This window comes from Salminus brasiliensis, chromosome 25 (assembly GCF_030463535.1).
Source record: "Salminus brasiliensis chromosome 25, fSalBra1.hap2, whole genome shotgun sequence".
Taxonomy (NCBI): domain Eukaryota; kingdom Metazoa; phylum Chordata; class Actinopteri; order Characiformes; family Bryconidae; genus Salminus; species Salminus brasiliensis.
Window position 1 is genome coordinate 6,548,635 of NC_132902.1, and position 20,766 is coordinate 6,569,400.

The window sequence follows — 20,766 nt, forward strand, 5'->3', positions numbered from 1 at the left end:
TGCGCAGTAATAACTGTGCGGCGTCGTGGCAATCTGTAACTAAAACAAGCAATTGCTCAGACAGATAAAGCGTAATTATCTCCCTTAATTATCGCCACTGTCTTCTCTCGGTTTCTGCACGAGCTAGACGCCCATGATGGCAAACTTCATGCGCACGCCTCTTTTCATAAACTTCTAACATCATCACATCATAAACTTATCACAGCAGGCACACTAATGAGAGATTATCAAATAGCAATGAGTCAGTGCTGGTGGAATATGGGCTTGCTTGAAGGTCTCAGAGTGTCTGATGCCCTTCTGACAGTGTTACTGACTTTCAGGGTTGAAGCTGGCACTCTTCTCTAATCACCTTCAACATCTCAGTCTTTCATTTAGCTTTCTGTCTCTGTCTCTCGGCTCTTCATCCACTGAAACAGCAGCGGTGAAGGAGAGGCCGTGCACTGGCCATTCACTGTGAAAGAGAGCCATTAGGCCTCGGTGTAGTTCTGATAAAATGGCTTTGAAATGATAATGCTGCGTGTTAATGCTTTTTTATGCAAGGACCTTGAGCTCGCATGAAAGAAAGAAAAGGTTTCAACATATAATTTCTGAAGAAGTAAGACTGTAGGTTAAAGCTTTTTAAAAGTTTAGCTTTAATTTCACTAGACTAGAGCTGTTTCATGTTTGTTACATAAAGAATGGTGTGCATAAAGTTTGGTGGTTGAATTTGCAAAAAATTGGCTTCAGATAGTTTTGGAGCGGGGGTTTTAAATTACAGCAGAGATCTGATTACGCTTGGCTGCAAGTTTTGAGTCCATTTAATGTGAAGAATCAAAGTTGTAAAAACATCCTGCGGGCAACACATTGATTTTTCATTTTAGATCTGGGATGTTGAAAATGTCAGCAGTTTAATTGAGTAGTTAAAGCTCTGAGAGAGGGTGGGATATAGGAAAGGAAGAGAGCAGAGAGAGTAAAGTGGAAATAATATAAAACATGCAAAAGAAGGGGGGCTATTCAGTTCAGAATATAAATATTTAGTCCCAAAAATATGGATTCAATTAGAGAATTTTCATGAGAGTATTTTCAACATAGTAACAGAGGCTGAGATTACAAAGTTCTCCTTTTTTCTCAGCTCTCTGCTCAAAATTTAACAAATGCTCAATTCACTTATTATGAGTGTGGAGACCGCCTAGGTTATCATTCATTTCACATACTTTTTAGTGCCAGGGAAAAGCATATAATCTTTCTGCCAGTACACAAACACATAGCCAAGCTTGATTAAACCCAATTAACATTTTCCTTCAACATGAGTTCTGGAGTGTTCCGCTATGTAGGTGGGTGTGGCCACGCTGCCTGTTTATGAGGAGAAATAAATGGTCGATGGCCGTACACCAGTTTAGAGTTTCCTTGGATAAAGAAGAAGATTTGCCAGAGACAAATTGGTTATTTTAGGATTAGGCTACAAGTTTTTTTAATTGATTTTATCAGTAGGCAGTTTACTATTCAATAAAGCATACTGCACCACACAAAATGAAATGTGAAAGCTTGTTTATTTACTAACATTTTCATCCCAATTTTGAAAATTTGAACACACACCTGGTTGAACGTGTGCTGGTCATTATCTTATGAACATATGATTCAAATGTTTGGATGAAATATTTTTGTTTTCAAATAAGAGAACACTGTGAACACCACATCCACCATAGTTAGAATGTCATGGCTGAGGGGTGTCAATAGTAGCATTTGAATCAATGTATCTTAATGAGAGAGAGAGAGAGAGAGAGAGAGAGAGAGAGAGAGAGAGCAACTGACAGTATTGTTCCTGCCATTCTGCAGGCACATGCATGGCTGACAGGTCCAAGAGCAGACAGCTCTTAGCCTGGAGAAATGCAGTATGATAATGCTCTTCTACTGCACTTTAACACTGCAATAAATACAAGGCTGGCAGGCAGAGCAGACTCACTAAACACACAAACACACACACACATTCATACACACACTGGATTTTATCACCTACCTCACTTTAAATCATTTCTGGCACACATTCAAGAGAAATTGTACCCCCTCAGAAGCTGTTTGCCAGAGGGTGTGGGGGGTTTCCTGTGTTTTTTCTGGACACACACACATTGCCAGCTAATTACTCATGCACAGCAAAATATTCCTTTAGGAAAAAGTTGAGGAACCAGCTGCAAAGAAGGACCAAAGTAACAGCCATATGAGAAGATGTGAAGTGTGTGTGTGTGTGTGTGTGCACTGAAAGAAATTAACTTTCAGTAAGCCTAACCCAGGCTGTGTCTTAGAGAACAGTGTCACCTAGAAAAGGCAGTGCATACACGCACACACATACACACGCCCATGTGTTTCTATAAATACTCTCTATCCTTGGACAGAAATTGCTGAGTGAGGTTTACCTCACTCACAGCCAATCAAAGTTTTCTTGTCCCCTTTTGTGTGTTTTGTGACCTTTAAAGTAGCCAGCTGATTCTAGATGCTCACCTGTTTGTGCAACCGGTGCATGTGCACAGTGTCAGGCACAGCTCTATTTCTATCAGCTCCTTAAAAAAGCAGCCTTACTGGCACTCATTTCTTAAAAATTGGAAACAAAATACAATATTATCCAAAAGAGAGTTGAGTTTTTACCCAAGAACTAACTACATACACACATACATACATACATACAAACATACATACATAAAACATTAAACTATTTACACCCATTAAATATAATGTAATGTTAAAACATTTTAAATATGATACAAAATATGTTACCATTCCACAACGCTTAAGAAACATCAATAGGCAGGCAAAATGGAATGCATGCAACATATGTCTTTATGCAACATATGGCAGTAGCTTACTGCTTTCAAAGAACAGTGGTGATCCAATGCAATGAAAAACACTTATGTTTAATAAATTGGAATTATTAATAATAACAACAATACACAATTATTCCATGCAAACAATTAGTAAAAAAAGGCCAGGGTAAATAGTAAGTTGTAGAATCTGTGTATTCAGTATTTTAGGTTGTTATTAAGTTGTATAAATAGTAAGTATGTAACTTTGGTAGGTTCATCTCTTTTCCAAGTGTTCCATCCAGTAGCTCTCAGCTTTTTTTAGCCTCACTTCCGTATTCTGAAGTAACACCTGTATTTATGTTGGATTAATGTAAATTCTGGGGGCGTATATATAAGACTCTTACCTAACAGTGGGGTTTTGGAATTGGGATGTTTTACAGCTCTGTTTTATTGACATGGGTTTTGCTTTTAAAGGACACTGCTTGTGTTTGAGGTTCATGGTACAGCAATTTTTTGTACCAAACATTACCCTATGCAAAAATAATGACGGCTTTCCATTCTATGACACCTTTCAAAAATTAGCATAGGGCTAACTTTTCATCAAACCCCGCACTCACAAACGTGTTCTCTGTTATCAGACCCAGGCTCACTGTCGAAGTGGTTATGGATGGGTTTATTTTTTAAACTATTGCTTAAAGCCAGAGTAGATTATTTAGTAGAAACCAGTAGTGTTGTTTTTTTTTTTTTAAATCAAACCGAAAAAATCCAGCCTTTTACCCTCAGCTCTCCTCCAAAGCCACTTTCCAAAACACTCAAATATGCATGTCTTGACTAATCACACAGCAAACATAGCAGACAGCTGCATGTTTCTAACGTGTGAAATTTCAAGAATCTTTTTCATAACTACAGCTAAACACTAATAATGACATCAGTTTTAAAACTGCAAGATAAACACACCAAGCTACAGTTCAGACCCTGTCCACATGTATCCAGATATTTTAAAATAAGATTTTTCCAGCAGCGTTTCTGAAAATCTCTCCATGCAAATGTAACTCTAAAACAGCAAAAACGACTCTATACATTGTAAGGCACGAGCTTCCCCTGCTAGGGTAGCTCATGCTACCCTAGCAGGGGAAGCTCGTGCCTTACAATGTTTGATATCAAGCATAACAAACAGTCAACAAAGATCTATGGTTAAGCACAGGTATTTAAAGATTTGCTGTATTAAAGTAATATAATAGGTTTACAGTAACAACTTCAAATGAAAAAGAAAACAATGTCACTCTCCAATGTAAATTATGAATTCTAGCAATAAATGATAAATTATAAACCAACATTTTTAGTGCAGGTTTGACAGGTTAGTATATATTAAAATTGTTAGTAAATATTAAAAGTACTAACCCATTTTTTACTAACAGGAAGTGATGCCAAAATACATCACTGAAACATACATCACTGAGAGTTCTCTAGTCACCATTTGCCAAAAGCAATCACTGAGAGTTCTCACCAGTTCTCAGTCACCATTCTTATCTACCATTTATTCTAATAATTACTCAAGATGTAGCTTCACCCTTTCTATTTTTACATTGCACTGTGGGATAATTTTGTTTAATACACTCGCACTCCACACGCAAAAAGTGACTCTAAATATGTATGGTAGATATTTGAGTACAATTGTGACACTTTTATCTATTCTGCATATGTCATTTTTAAAAAATAGTTAGTAAACAACTGGAATGGACCAAAAACCTTTCTTTCTGTTGCTAAATGAGTGTGCAGGTGTGTTTCTGTGTATATTTATATATACATTTAGTAATATTTAGTACTAAAAATATTAATTCCAAGAAATTGTAAGCTAAATCATATCTTACATCTCTGACATAATGAAAAATCAGACAAGCATTAAACCAGAATAAAACAATTTAGACCAGAATAAACAAACTTTGTACATAACTTTGAACTTTTTTTAATTACTTCACTTTCCCTGTTAAGTTCTTATTTCTGAGCTAAGGTGTTACTATAATTTAGTAGACAGGAGATTTGCTTCATGAGAACGCAAGATTGTTTAAAATGGACATGAGATGGTTTGGTATTTGGTGTAGACACACAGGACAGTTTCATATGAATTAATACATAGCACTTTTTCTTTAGTCTTTAATATGAATATGTGTCTTTAAAAGTAATCCAAAAGTAATTGGAAGTCATCAGATTACATTAATTTATTATAATAACCCTTTAGATTACATTACAGTTACATTTCTAAACCTTGGTAACAAAACTGCATTCTTACATGGTGTATTTTTAGTATTTCTGTAAACAATTTCCTTCATTAGCGCAGTTTGCCCAAAATCCATCTCTAATCACAAATCAAAGTTAAGTCTAAGGATAACGGCAAAACTAAAACTGTAAAAATAAACAAATATATATTTGAAATCAAATTTTTAGAAAAGTTTAATGGATTCCGGATTAATAGATTTACCTGGATATAATCCAAATTTAATTTTAATCCCTATAGGTATATTTTACCTCAAGTCGCCCAGGTTTTAGGCAGATTCTAGGGCACAGAATTCCAGGGCACTAATACCTGATCAGTGATTGTGCTGTAATGGCTTTAGATCAAGACCCAACCCCTTTTTAGCCCTTAGGTCGAGGGTCATCAGGGTAAGACTGTGCTGGGTATGATTTTGGCTGTCCAACATATTGTCTCTGTTATTTCCCTGAGCCCCTACAGATTTAGACCCTCCTCCCTTACCTCATCTCCATGGAGATAAAACCCATGCCCAATCACAGCCTATTCCTGGCATATTCCATCTTCATCCGTCCACTCTCTCAGTCTCACTCTCTCTTTATGTTTGCATGTGTGTGGCAGCTATCATTTATATGCAAATGTGTGAAAAATGGGTGTTATTTCAACATCCAAATAAACATGGCTTCCAGGCCCCTTGGCTCCCATCTCTTTATCAAACACCCCAGTGATTTAAAAGCGAGTGTTAAACTATGGCTTCTTTCAGTCTTTGAAGTGTGTGACGTGTTTTTCAGCATGTTGAAGAGATGATTATATGATTGTGGTCACTCAGTTTATTACCTATACAACTGTCTATTCAGTTGTTTCTTACACCTGATTCTTGCAACCAATAGCTCGGGACAGTCTCAAACATTTCTTGATGCAACACACTTGAACATGAACGCCTCACTTATGTGTCTTTGTCTTACTTCCCACCACACTGGAACTCGAAATCTCAGAGTCTCCAAGTCTGACATGACCTAACCCACAGCACCAAAAAATTGCAAATCTGACTTAATCAAATGCATATTAAACCACAACTAAGCAACGACTATAGAGAAATCTATAGTCTTAATGATGTACTGGTAAAGAGCATCATAATGTGCACTGTACATGTTACAAAATGTATCGTTTTCATCTTGAGCTTGAACATTTTAAGCTTAAACATCACAAGTGACTCCAGCATTCTTCATAAAAACTGTCTAATCCAATAAAAGTATGAAGGCAACGTAAATTCGGAAGAAAAACTAAATCAGAGATAAATAAAATATATGCCCATTTCATCAAGAGATGATCATTTCTTTTTAGAATATGGCACTGCCAGGACACTCAGTATAGTATATATAGTATAGTAAACCCTGAGGACATCCTATCTAGTTCCTGAAGAACATGTCTTAAGAACCCCTTTGAGAGCTGCACTACAAAAAGAATCTTGTGGAAAGTTTTTCTACACCAAGTATAGTAAATTGTTTGGGGTTCAAAAAACGAAAAGACTGAAACCCATTTAAAAAAAGAGTTTGGAAGTGTAATTTGAAAGTGGAGTTTTCAAGGGCTTGAAGAAAGTCAGAGCAGTACAGTTGCACAGGGCCAGAGGTTCCTGCCTAATCTGCAGAACGTCTCAGCGCGATGGGCTGCATATGTCCGCTAAACGCCGCCCAAGCTCCAAACAAGGCTTCTGTCAGCACAGATAACTCAACGCTGACCTTTTTTTTTCACCTCGTCCGCATTTCCTCTGTTTCCCTCTAGTGCATCAGTCAGAGAGAGTAAGAGAGAGAATGAGAGTAAGGGAATTGGAAAGAAGAGTAGGAAAGATGAAGTATTGGTTTGTGTGTGTGTGTGTGTGTGTGTGTGTGTGTGTGTGCTGTAAGTTCGATTACCAAGGAGGAATGTAGTAGCTCTTTGCTCTGAAATGCCTCATCCAGTTAACCTACCAGGATAAACAGTGCAAGAGTACTGGTTGTACAGATAAATAAACAACCCCCTATTGCAAATTAATTTTATTTTTAAAATGTATACATTTCAGCTCTTTGTACTAAACCAATCAAACAAGACCAATTCCAATAGCCTAAAACTAATATAACAAGTTATTTCTTTACATTCAATACAGGGTGCTACTTTTGACCACTGCAGAATTTTTTAACCCCTTCATAACAAGCATCTTTAGTACTCAGTAAAGCACCCTTCTGGTGTTATGATTTCCTGCAAACGTGATGCATAGCCAGCCCATTATACCCTCCAGTTCATTAATATTCTTGAGTTTGTGTGCTGCAATTGCTACCGCCTCCTTCAAATCCCACCAGGATTTTCTATGGGAGTCCAACTTGCCCTCCACATGCTACATGCTCCCAGCATCAGCCCCATAACATAAGCAAGCCACCTCCATGCTTTACTGGCAGGGTGTTCTTTTCAGTTTATGCTTCATTTTTCCTCCTTCAGACATCCTGCTGATCCATAGGCCTGAAAAGTTCCAGTTTTATATTCTATAGAACAGAATCCCAACAAATCTGTGAAATTATATAACAAAATGTAACATTTCAGGGATGTTTGGATCAGTGGCATGTCTGGAGGAGGAAAAATTAATAAACGGCCACTCAAATATCTAATGTATTAATATGCCAGTAATTATGCCCCCCATAGAATTTAGTTGGCAACCTACCAAGTAATCTGACTCATCAGCTCTTGTTTTCCTTCAGTAAACCAAACTGCTGTCCATGGTGCTAACTGTGGACAGCAGTTATATATATATATATATATATATAAAATTCCAGAGAAACCATTGAACATAAAGACAATGCCCCCCTTTTCAATTGCTGCTGGATTGTGCTACATGAATTCATATTCTCACCTAGAGGGGTTGAGCCATGGGCGAGGACATGTATTTATATGCTGATGTGGCACTTCATTTTTGCAAATCACAGCAAGGACAAAACTTTACAATAAAGAGCATCATTGGTGCATAGACCTGACACTAAAACATTTATCCACTGGAAGAGTTTCCAAAAGCCAATCAGATTGCAGTATATGGTATATTGAACCAAAGCGCTTCCCAACAGCTAAACTGGAGAGGAACTTTAATGCAGCTGTTTCCTGCAGTGATCCTGCTATTCTACAATATTATAATAATTCAATCTTTGCCTGCTACACAACAACCCTCAGCTATTGAGCACATCCTGGAATCCTAGCCTTAATTCTCTCTCTCTTTCTCTCTCACTCTCTTTCTCTCTCACACACATACACACTCACACTTCTTAATTTGAGAATCTCAATTTGATGCACCACCACTCTACCTCTTTTCTAACATTCTCAAGAAATGTGTACTGTATTAACATAAGTATTTAATTGATTTTAACTAAGTAGCTGCCGTGTTCATATATGCTATAAATGGACTGCAAAATACATATATTTCATATTATGTTACATAGGCTCCCCTGATGTGTGACAGGACTCAAAGATTGAGGAAAGGTGGTGGAGTGTGCAAAGAATGTCTCGTTTGATGTGTGGAAAATGGGTTGCAAAGCAGATGTTAATGATTGGCAAAAAGTAGTGATTGCATTTGAGCGTGCCAAAGGAAGTACCTGCTTTTTTAAGTGTAACGAAGCGCATGCTCATATGGGTCTGCCAACAGTGGCAAAAATCCCAGTCTACAGGAAATTCTCACCAGAATTGTGGCCGAAAGATGAAACTGACAGATAGGGGCAGTAAATGAAAATCACTTCACTTCTAGGCAAGAATTGCTTCCAGAAATCAACACAGGTCTTTTACAACCAATTTCTTAAAGAACACTCCACAGGGAACTGCATTTTCATTCCCAAGCCGTGTAATCCAACATACGTCCCTGTCTGTACCACCTCTTCTCAATCTATGTCCCATTGAACACATTGAAGGTATTTATAGCCTGATCATCCTTATGCATGGCTAAAGTTTATACCACCTTAAACATGCAATGAGCCAAATGTTCTGTCCAAAAAGCTTGTCTCTGCACCTTTGTCCTCACCACACACATTCAGTATTGAATGCTGTGCTGGTGCTGCACAGTGCCTACAGCATTTTCGTATTTATCACATTTAGGTTTGCACAATTGCACACTTCTTTGCACAAATGTTGCACTATTTTACTACTATGCAATTTTGCTCCACTGTGTAATTGTGAAACAACAGAGTTGAAACAACAAATGAAGCCTCTTGATTCTTGGTGTGACTTGACACACACAGATACATACACTCACATACATACATACATACATACATACTCTCACACTCTTACATAGGTAAACATTCGTGGTAGAGGCCAGTGAGGGGACTGAAGTGGATTGGAACATGAGAAAGAGCCTAATGACTATTAGAGGACATTACTGTTGGCTGCTGAAACCCGGCCTCCTGGACACAGATTGAAGCAGCAATTCAATTACAGAGCAGAGAGGATGGATGGAATACTGTCTACCTATTTAATGTGACAGTCAGAAGAAGCCAGCCACCGCTTCTTTTTGAACTAAGGCATCATTGAACTAAGTACAGGAACAACTAAGTAAGGAGGTGTCAAGTAACAAAATACAAATACTTTGTTACCTTACTTAAGTAGAAATTTTTACTTTTAAGTAGAGACTTTTTACTTCTACTTTTCACACAATTATCTGTACTTTGCACTCCTTACATTTGAAAAATAGCCTTGTTAATCTTATTTAATTAAAAAGCTTAAGTTGATACTTTAACTTCTATAGAATTCTTTTTAAACCCTAGTATCTACACTTCTGTCTGAGTAATGAATGTAAATACGTTTGACACCTTAGACCAAGTATCAATTCACATTTCTATTATAGCACACTGTCAGGGCAGTGGCAAACTGAAAGCAGTATCAAGTATAGTTACATTTTCCAAAACTTGATGCAGACATGGCTCTCTGCAATATTTGTAATTCAAAATGAAATGCTGGCCATGGAAACACTTCTAAAATGAGCAAGTGTCAAACACAAATTAGATTAAAAAGCTGTCTCCAATAACAGATGGCGCTAACATTAGCAGTATGCTTGCACATTGTGAGGAATTCATCTTAAGTTCATAGTTGAGTATCTCCAAGTAATCCAGTTTGGAAAAACACCTAAAAATATACTACAATTTGATCTAATTTTCTTTGCTTAATACAGATATACCACTGTGTTTGCTCTGACCTAGGATTTTCATTCTGACACATTCTGTGTCTCTGCGTTAATTTTGTTCATTTAAATTAAATTGGTTAATTTAGTATACTATTTAAAATCTGTTCTATGCTCTGCGTTTCTTACATACCGTAAATACATTAAGCAAAAAAGTACAGAATGAAGTTTAGCGCTGTGTGATTTAGACACATAAAAAACAGCACAAATGCATAGCACTATGTTGCTAACAACAGTAGACTAGCACACACATGCTCTCTAGGGACCCCAGTTTTCAGTTCTACCAAATTTAAAGTAAATCCACTCGCTACTATAGCTGATGCTATATATATATATATATATATATATATATATATATATATATATATATATACACCTCATTTGTTAAATGTTTGTATTAGTTGTTAACCTACAAAGACCGCTATTTTGCTAATTTATTGAAAAGGAAAAACGAAAATGTTGCTTTGACATAAGTGTTCAGACCCTTTACTCACTACAGCTGAAGCACCTTTGGCAGTGATTACAGCCTACAGTCTTCTTGGGGATGATGCCATGAGATTTGCATCAGTGGACAGCTATTTTAGGTTTATGTTTAATTGGGTGCAGGGATCTGGCTGGACCACTCAAGGACATTCACAGTTGTCCCTAAGATACTCTTGTCTTGTCTTGGTTGTGTGCTCCAGGTCATCTGAGGTCCAGAGTGCTCTGGATCAGGTTTCCTTTAAGAATGTATCTGTACTTTGCTCCATCCAGCTTCCTTGTCCCAGCCACTGAAAATCACACCCATAGCATGATGCTGCCACCACCATGCTTTACTGTAGGGATGGTATTGGGCAGGTAATGAGCAGTGCCTGGTTAAGGCAAAAAAAGTTCAATTCAGTATGAGAGTCCTTTAGGGAGGCTGAAAAAAAGCTCCTGTCTGGTCACTTAAGTCAAATCTAGACCTTATGAAGTGCTGCAGTGATGATTGACCTGGAAATCTGGACTCCAATCTCGGTGTGGAAAAATCTTAGAGATGATCAAGAGAAGTGAGAGACACCGAATGTATTGTACATGATGAAATATTTTTAATATATTCTTTCTACTCTTTTGAAAATAGAATATGCCATATAGATATATATATCCCAGTTATGCAAAATAAAATTAAATGAATAAAATATTACTGTGAAACCGCCAGAATGTCTTTTCACTCTTAAAATGTATAAAACAAAAATAGCACTTGAAATTAAATGTAAACAAAATCTTAAACATTTGAAATAAAATAGAACATGTTGTATTTAATGTGCTATTACTGTTGTACCTGCCACATTTTAAGTTTTAGTTTTGGAACATTGTAAATTAAGAAGCAAATAAACAGTAATTATGCATAGGCATATTTTTACTTAGAAAAAAACATGTAATTTAAACAAAGCTCATGTTTCCATGTTTAATTTTCCTTTTCAAAATATTGTGTGTGTTTTAAAAAACAATAACTGAGAAAACCTTTCAAATCATTTACATTTCGCTCATTTGAGAACAAAAGGCGCCAATCCCCGATTATTCCATCCAGAAAAAAAATTAACAAGCACTGCAAAAAGCATCTTTGATCTATTAAATTGATATATAATAAAAGAAAGTTTCTTCATGAAACATTAAAATGTTGTAATTGATGATCAGTATCTTTTCGCCATCTTTTCATTCTAATCAGTGAAAGACTCCACTGATACAGAACAAAATCAAATCAAAAAGCCATATTCTTTTGTACTCTTTTGTATTCTCTGTCTGTCTTTCCTTCTCTCTACACAAACACATGCATACTTCTACCATCATAGGTACAGTCAGGGGCACTGGTAAAAATTCTGAAACCATTATGAGGATGGGAACCCTCATCAAAGCTTAGAAAGCCTGTCACAACATTAAAACATGTCACTTATTACATAATACTGCTATATGTTGTTATATAAAAGTATGTGTTATTGTATACTATTAGAAAAAAACTGTTATATTTAGTGCTGCTTATTTACCATTTAAAGTTACTTAGTTGAAGGTAATTTTCCTGACACAAGATGTAGCCTAGTCCTTGACTACACAGCATTCTAAATTATTTTTATTAAAAAGAATATATATTAAATAACTAGGCTTAATCACTGTCTGGGAAAACAGTTCTTGTTGTTCACTATTAAAAAGTTAAAATGTGCTGCTACCAGATTATGATCATGTTTAACACACACTGAAAAAATTGGAACTATAAATGTACGCAATTTAAATGTTGCAAATGGGTGCCACTAAATTATTCATTCCATCAACAAAATTGAAGGTCTATTTTACCTATTTATAAAAAAGACACATGTTCACATAGAAAAAAGTTAACTAACATTTTTGCACCAAGCACAGGAAAGCCACACAGAAACATAAAGATAGATTCTAATACAGCTTTACCGAATTAACTTTTAGTATTATTTACTGAACCTCAGCTAACTAACTTTTTACACACTTACTATTCATTCTACTCTAAATCTCTTTATGTAATTTGTATTTACTGTAGTGAATTTCACTCTCTAACAATGGGGAGTGGGCGTACAAGCAAAAAATACAAATTCAAGTTTTTATTTATTTTTATTTAATTAACAGTCTTTAGTAAGATGTATAAACATCACATAGAAACTGCAATCTTTGTGAGCCCCTCTCTGTTTGAGGCCTTTTCACACACATTCATTCCCACACAAGAAGAATGTTCAATCTTAATGAGATGCTCTTTATATCTTAAATATTGTGGTGTCCCCCACTTTCAGTAGGTAGACTGTGTTTGTGGGGGAATTCTAGGTTGGTAAGGGGAGGTGTCTTCGGTAACTCATGCTCATTTTGGTATGTTAAACACATGTATTTGGTCAGTCACTGTGGACCCTGTCGTGCTTAGTGGCTTTGCCCTAGCGTGCATGTGTGTAGCTCAGCTAAGTGAGCCACTGAATCAGAATCAAAATCTCTTTATTTCACCAAGTATGTTACACATACAAGGAATTTGTCTTGGTGAGAGCAACACGTATGACAAGTAACAAAAAACACAGAACACAGTCTTAAACTAAAGGAAAATGACACTAAACAATAAATAGGGTAGGGGATAAATTAAAAAAGTAAGAAGTACTAAAGGTAATAAAGAGCTGAAAATATATTTACAGAAAAGAACATCTGTACAGGTGTGCAAGTAGTCATAGTGCAAATAGGCAGAGTGCAAAATAGCTGTTCAGTCCGGTTTGGTACAGTTCAGTTGTATGTTTTGAGGTTTACAGTGGGAGGTGTCCACTGTGGTTGAGGAGTGCTACAGCTCTGGGGAAGAAGCTGTTAGCATGGCGTGTTGTGCTGGTTTTGATGGATCACTGCTGAATGAATCAATTGCCTCTTAGTTCATGTAACAACTAAAGTGAGACATTCTACCCTGCTTCACAATAAAAGAGCTCCTTGTTTCCAAATCAAGTATGCTTCCTGGTTCTTATTCTTTGCCAGCACTACAATATGTACCATTATGTACTGTAATTACTCAAACCAACCATCAATAACTTAATTCACATTTAAATGATGGCACTTTTCTCTTTCCCTTACATGAATCAGTTCCTAATATCAAGAATGCATATTTAAAACTGGGCTTAGACAATTTTGCAACACTGCAGTTTCAAACAGTTTCAAATGAAAACAACATCAATAAATCTTTTAAATGACTGGTACCGTTTACAGTGGTGTTAACTGCAGAACTGCAGATATGTTACAGCACATTCTAATGTGTGGTCTATCTAACAGAAACAGGGAACACTAAAAAGAATATTGTTGCTGTCCAAAGAAAAACATGTATCTCCATTTTGTCTGTCTAGTTTTCTTCCTCATTTGAATCTTGAATCTGACATGTACACTGTGTAAATAATTTTGAATGAACAGATAATAGAATTATTCGGAATTAAGTCTTATTTTACATTTATTTCTATTCAAGGTTAAGAACATTTTTAACTGTAAAGTCATATGATACAAGTTTTTCATTGGGCAGCAATGATATGAAGAAAACTGAAAATTGCAATCTTGGCAGTAGTTATTGACACTTGACATTGGCCACACAGCAGAGTAAGAAAAATGGAGACCAGTAAAAGCAGTAGAAAGCAGCATTGTAAAAAGCTGTTCTCATTATTGGAAGGAGTAAATTGGAAGAATAAAGCTCATTGATCAGTAAGCTCTGGAGGCAAACAGAATGAACTCCCTGCTTCAGAGCTACCTGTTTTACATGTAGATAGCAGGACAAAGAATGGGTTGTGTGTATGTACATATATATTCTCTCTCTGTCTCCCTCTCCCACTTACACACACACACGCCCACACACATTTCACAGGCCTCTCCCAGGACATGGCACAGAATATCCTGGCCAGTCTTTCTTATCAAGCATGGCATCCCTTTAAACCAAGGGTAACGCCTGCCAAACAAATGAACTGGCTCGTTAAAGGAAAAGAGCATTTAAAGGCCTTTCATCCAAAGGAAGACCGTACATGGACGTCTTGCTATTGCAAAAAGTTTGAAGGGAAAAAAGGGACAATTAGAATTGCAAACGTTACTCATTTGTGTGATGTGACATCTACTCCTGAAGTGATAAAGCAGCACACTATAAATAGAAAAATAACACCTCACAGGAAGCCTTACGGAGGTCAAAACCCAATGAGTTGATAATCCAATATTTATTTTTGTTGTCAGTGTAAAGAATAGCAGAGTCCCTGTAGTGCCAGGGGAAGTGATGAATTTGTTTGTAAACTCGCTGGAATAGCTCTCATTTACGAACTGCCCGCAATGCAAGGCCATACCATAATAACAAAAACGGATGCTGCTCGGAAACCACATTTCATGATGTTGGCAAGAGCAGAGTGACACGAGTGAGACTCAGAGACACCTCATTTTTTTTATTATTATTGTTTATTATTATTTATTATTTTATTGACATAGAAACATTTGTCACGTATAATGAATTAACATTGATTAATACATTGATTAATTTTATTTTCCGTAATATGTGTATATTACTTGATTAATAACAATGAAAGGCAAATCGGAAAAGGCTGAGAATACATGTACAATCCAGACAAAAAGCAAATTATGATGAACTCAACTCATCAAATTAGTTTGTGATTTTAACTACAGTGTATGAGTTGTCAGCATTTCAACTCAGGTTTTTAAGTTTAATAAAGTGGAACTTTGGAATGAACAAATTAACTTGACCCTGTGAGTTATGGTTATGGATGCACTTGATATATTTAACTACTTTAAATTAGGTGAATACTTGTGATAATTTTCCAGATCTTTGAGCTGAATCAGCTATTAATAATTTCGTTTAGTCCATTACCATTGGCAAATGGATAATGTGCAATGTAACCTATTTGCATACCTGGTGTGCCCCCCCACACCCCCCACTATGAATGTGTAGTCCTTTCCCCATGCCATCACCTTAGGTATTCAGTTATATGTTCTATATAAAGGTCAACTTCCTGGCCTCAGTGTTAAAGGTTGTAAGAGCAAATTATCATTCAATCAATGATCATAACTTCATAATAAGTTGCTTCAACCACTCCACACTCCTTTAAAGCTTATTTCCTTTAAACCTGAAATGTGTTCACATTGTTGGCAGTAGTTGGCCTTAGTTGCTGACCTGGGGCCAATTTAGAGTGCAACTTTTAAAATGGATGAGGTTAGGTTAGGAATGGCAGCAGAAGGCTGACCCTGGGTCAGTATTTGAGGGCAACCTCAAACAAGGGTAACATTTGCACAGGGATAACAAAATGCAGCCCTTGTTTTGAAAAAAAAAAGGCTCATACTTAGCATTCCAAAACCGCCAAAAATACATCAAGGTCACAGGCAGTGTCCTTGACCAGTTTCAGGGGTTTAAATGGGATCTTTATAATGACTTCCAATTGGATTCAAATTAACGCAAACCAGTTATAGAAATTGGATTTCCCTGTTGTGAGAGAAAGGATGTCATTGCGACTCTGGAGTGATGGAGCACCACAGAATATGTTGGTTGGAGTGTTAACTGTGAATCAGAACCAATCACCAAACATCAGTACCTCACTGAGGATCAAGAAAAAGTACAATACAGTTGAGGCTCCCAAAGAAGGTGAAGTATCTCTGGTATTTAAAAACAGCATGTACAATCCACTGTAGATGTAGATGTATCACAGAGCAACGAGACTTTCCTTGTGAATAATATGAGCTTGAAAAGTGTGTGTGTGTATGTTTATGAGCTGATATTAGCTTAGCTATCATACTGTTAATGTCTATGTGTGGGTCTCAAGCTGCAGAAATATCATCTCTCTCTCTCAGTCTAAACTCTCTATCTCCCAGTAGAATAAATCATCTCTCATTCAGTGATTCACTATCAGCTCAACTGGCAATAAATAAGTAATTAATGCTAGCCAAATCAAACAAAAACATGGGAGCTACCATAGAGTTGCATGTAAGATTTTGGGCATCGTTGGTTAACATTTCTGCTACTATGGCTATTTTTTGCAAGATTTTTGTGTATGTTTAGAGTGAAAAAAAAGATGCAAGCTTAATCATTCCAAAGGATTTGAGCTTTCAGATAACTTTTATCAATATCTCAGACCTCAATTAGCTTGCTATGGCTATGGCTTGTTTACTGTCATGGAAAAAGACAAACTTAAAAGCTTTTATAAATTCTCAAACCTTGCCCCAACAATCGGAAGTCATGGGATTCTCTAAGGAGCTGCCTAGCACTCTGAGAATTAAAATGACTGCTGCCCACAAGGCAGGAGAAGGCTACATTAAAAACTATTATTAATAGAAACTTTGAAAGTCAGGAAATTTTTGCAATTCAACCCTCCCTTTAAGTGCAAAACAACTACAGATTTAGCACTGAAAATGCGGTGACTATTCTACCGTGCAATGATTCCCACACAAATATGATTCATTAGAAGTAAACCTTTTCTGATTCACTAAATTCAGCATTAGAAGTTGGCAAAATAACTACTTCACAAGTCTGATGCCTATAGGAAACTATGGACTGCTACTGCTACATTCTAAACAGTTTTCCACTGTATTGCATTAATATAGTGCAATTAAAACAAGCCCTTACCCTTGCATTGGTAGCTACACCCCCTCTTATTGAATCTCTATTTTTAAAGGGTTATAACCTTTAAAACAAATTTGAGTTAAAATCAAAAAATATATTTTTTTAGTTACTCTAAGCTGATTCACTTTAAAAGAAGCAATGGGATAAGCATTTCTGAAGACATTGATGTAATCATCTGTAAAGGAGAGTTGAGTTTGGTAGTTACAGATTAGGTTGTTACACATATACAGTATACAGACACATAGATACAGTCAATGGTTCCAGCTTCTATGAAATTACAGACTCACACTCTTGTTCTCATTCATTCAGCTTATGAAAAACCAAGTTAATTTCCACATTTGTCCTGGATGCCCCCAACTAATGTAAGAATTTGTCATTTCAAGCACTCTTGATTTAGTATAATTAAGTATTGATTGGTCAAACCAAATGTTGGTTTAAACCTGATCTACGTTTTGTTTATTACTCAGGATCTCTGATGCCGGATAATTTTTGTTTGTTTGTTTGTTTTTTTATATTTGACCTGCATTAAAAAGTTAGGTGCACCATTCCATTCATTATTCACACAAACATTACCTTCATGAAAGAGTCATAAGACAGACAAATTAACTGACCCCATCACAACAACATAGCTTTTGATGTATTTTACTAAAGATCTACAAAAGCCAGATAGGTGTTGGAAAGAAGTGCTGTGGACTAATAAATAATAAATAACAACTATTAAGAACACATTGCCAGCAATCAAACATAGGGTTGGATTTATCATGTTTTGGGGTTGTTTTGCCATCAGTGGCACAGGCAATATTGCACAGGAGACGGAAAGAATGTAGTCCACAAAATACCAGCAAATGTCAAACCATCTGTTAAAAGGCTGAAGTCAAAAAAAGGATGTATTTTAAAACAGGATATGATCACCCAAAATCTACAGTACCAGTCAAAAGTTTGGACTCACCTGGCTGAATGCGTGATGATCATAATCCTAAAAAGAGTCAAAATGACCATATTTGTTTTTCAAAAAAGAAGACACTGAGGACACATAGGTATCACCTGTAGTTAGGAATTTGTGACCAAGTTGTAGGACAATAACAATGTATATAGAAATACCTCTCAAACCATGCAAAACAAATCACATGTTTTTTAAATGATGACCAGGTGTGTCCAAACCTTTAGAATATACCCTCACTGTAAACCTAAAATTAATCCGGAATTTGCAAGCAAAACGACCCAAGAATATTTTAGAACTAGGGGCAGAGAGAAGTATAAGAACTATAAGAACTATAAGAACTGAAAAAACTTTAGCTGCTACAAAAAACATTTGCAAGCTTTCTGCCAACATGGCTGTTGTCCTGACTCTGTAAGGTGGTCATACTTTTACACAGGACACACTGATGATTTTATTTATTTATTTATTTCAAATTATGAAAGACTAAGAGTGTTTTGGGAACCCCTGGTCAAAAATATACTGTGACAAGCTAAGCAAATAAATGATGACCTGGTTTCCAAAAGTTGTTTCTATTTATTACAGTTTCAAAACTACAAAAAATGCAAAGAAAAGCAAACATTTGGACATCCTGCATGGTCAGTACTTAGTAACACTCATTTTGGCAAGTATTACAGCTTGTAAATGCTTTTTGTAGCCAGAGCTACAAAGAGTCTTTCAATTCTTGTTTCGAGGATTTTCTCACATTTTTCACATTGCATCCACTGCTCTTTTGAGGTCTATGCACAATTGTCCTATGATAGAAACATGACAAGAACCTTCAGCATATGCCTCTTAAGGTAGTCCATTGTGAATTTTGAGGTGTGTTAAAGATCATTATCCTGCTGTAGAAGCCATCCTCTATTTCCTGTAAATTAATTTAATCCATTCCATCAGGGAAATGTTCCTCACTGGCTCAACATATACTAATAGTCAGTTGGAGAGGTGTCCTTGTCATAAAATTATTTTTTTCTCCAAATATATTTTTCATGACAAACCACATGAATGTGTCACAGACGTTTTAGGATTCTGTACTGTGGAGTAATGAAACAACACATTAACTTTTGGTCTATGAATCAGGGTATGTCTGTAAGAGGAGACTGAAGCATATACTGAAAAGAACACCCTGCCAACCATGACGCATGGTGGTGGCTCTGTGATGCTCTGGCACTCAAAACCTGCAGCGTGTGCAGTTTAGACATCACTGGACTTTCCAACAGGACAATGATCCCAAGCATACAACCACCAGGGCTTGGTTTCTAGAGTGGCTGTTCCAGTTGCATAACTTGAAATCCACAGAAAATCTTTGGTGGGAATTGAAGAAAGTGGGAAACTGGAGGCCACAGCCTATAAGGAATGGGCCATGGTTTGGCTTCCAGAGGCTGGTATCTGGCTGTGTATCCCATTTGCAGCAGGTCATAACAGCAAAAGGGTGCTCTACTGAATACTAAATAAACATGCTTGTCATGATGGGGTTGGATAATTCTGAGACTGCAGTTGTGATATTTTGTGTTGAACTTGGAAAAAACACTTGTTACAGTACTTGTGTTGAGTATAGAAATTGTTTGATTGGTTTACTGCAAACAACTAAAACCTAATTTGCAATGTATATATATATATATATATATATATATATATATATATATATATATATATACACACACAATTATAGAGAAAAAGAGCAGGAGAGAAAGAGACAGAGACAGAGATTCATATGCATTGAACACAATTTATACAGCTAAGGAAAATGCAGTGGACTGAGAGAGACAGATAAGAAAGGTTCTTGCTTGCTAAAGTGGTGCATATTAATCCAGTGCTGCAGTGTCTCATGCTGCAGCCAGCCAAGGTCAGGCTGGATTAGCTGGGCAGAGCATGACTATAGAGACTATGGAGGCGATTACCCCTCAATTTCTGCCCTGCACTACCCCACACCACCCACGTACACACACAGCCTCAAACTGCCTGCAGAGTTCACACTACACTAGACACACTCTAAGCACAGACTGGAGATACCTAATATATGACACCTTTTTCATGAGTAGGTGTGTGTGTGTGTGAAACAGAGAGAGAGAGAGAGAGAGAGAGAGAGAGAGAGAGAGAGTGTGTGTAAAAGTGAGAGAGTAGGAGGCAGCTGCATACATGAATGCTAATTAGATGCAGGGAGTACAGTGATGACACAACTCTTCCTGATGATGTGGCTGCTTCTGTCTTTTACCTATCCTTCCTCTCTCTCTCTCTCTCTCTCTCTCTCTCTCTCTCTCTCTCTCTCTCTCTCTTTGTTTATTATTATTTCAATTCCAGTGTTGTTGTCACTATTGATTATTTTTATAATCATATAGTCTACCCAGTATTTCTGAGGATTGATCAAGAAATTGAGTGGTAAAGAGTAAAAATGGAGTGAATTGAACAACAAACAACTCATGTGTGGACTTTCACAGCAGGAAAAACTAGTAAAAGTGTTGGAAGTTAAATAAATGAAGTTCTTTGCTTATT

At 36.6% G+C, this 20,766-nt stretch overlaps 1 protein-coding gene across 4 annotated transcripts in view; it reads right to left on the reverse strand.

Moving 5' to 3' along the window:
• LOC140547794 (interleukin-1 receptor accessory protein-like 1-B) overlaps window positions 1-20,766 on the reverse strand; it is a 327,860-nt gene that overhangs the window by 211,510 nt on the left and 95,584 nt on the right. The gene's annotated exons all lie outside the window — the stretch shown is intronic.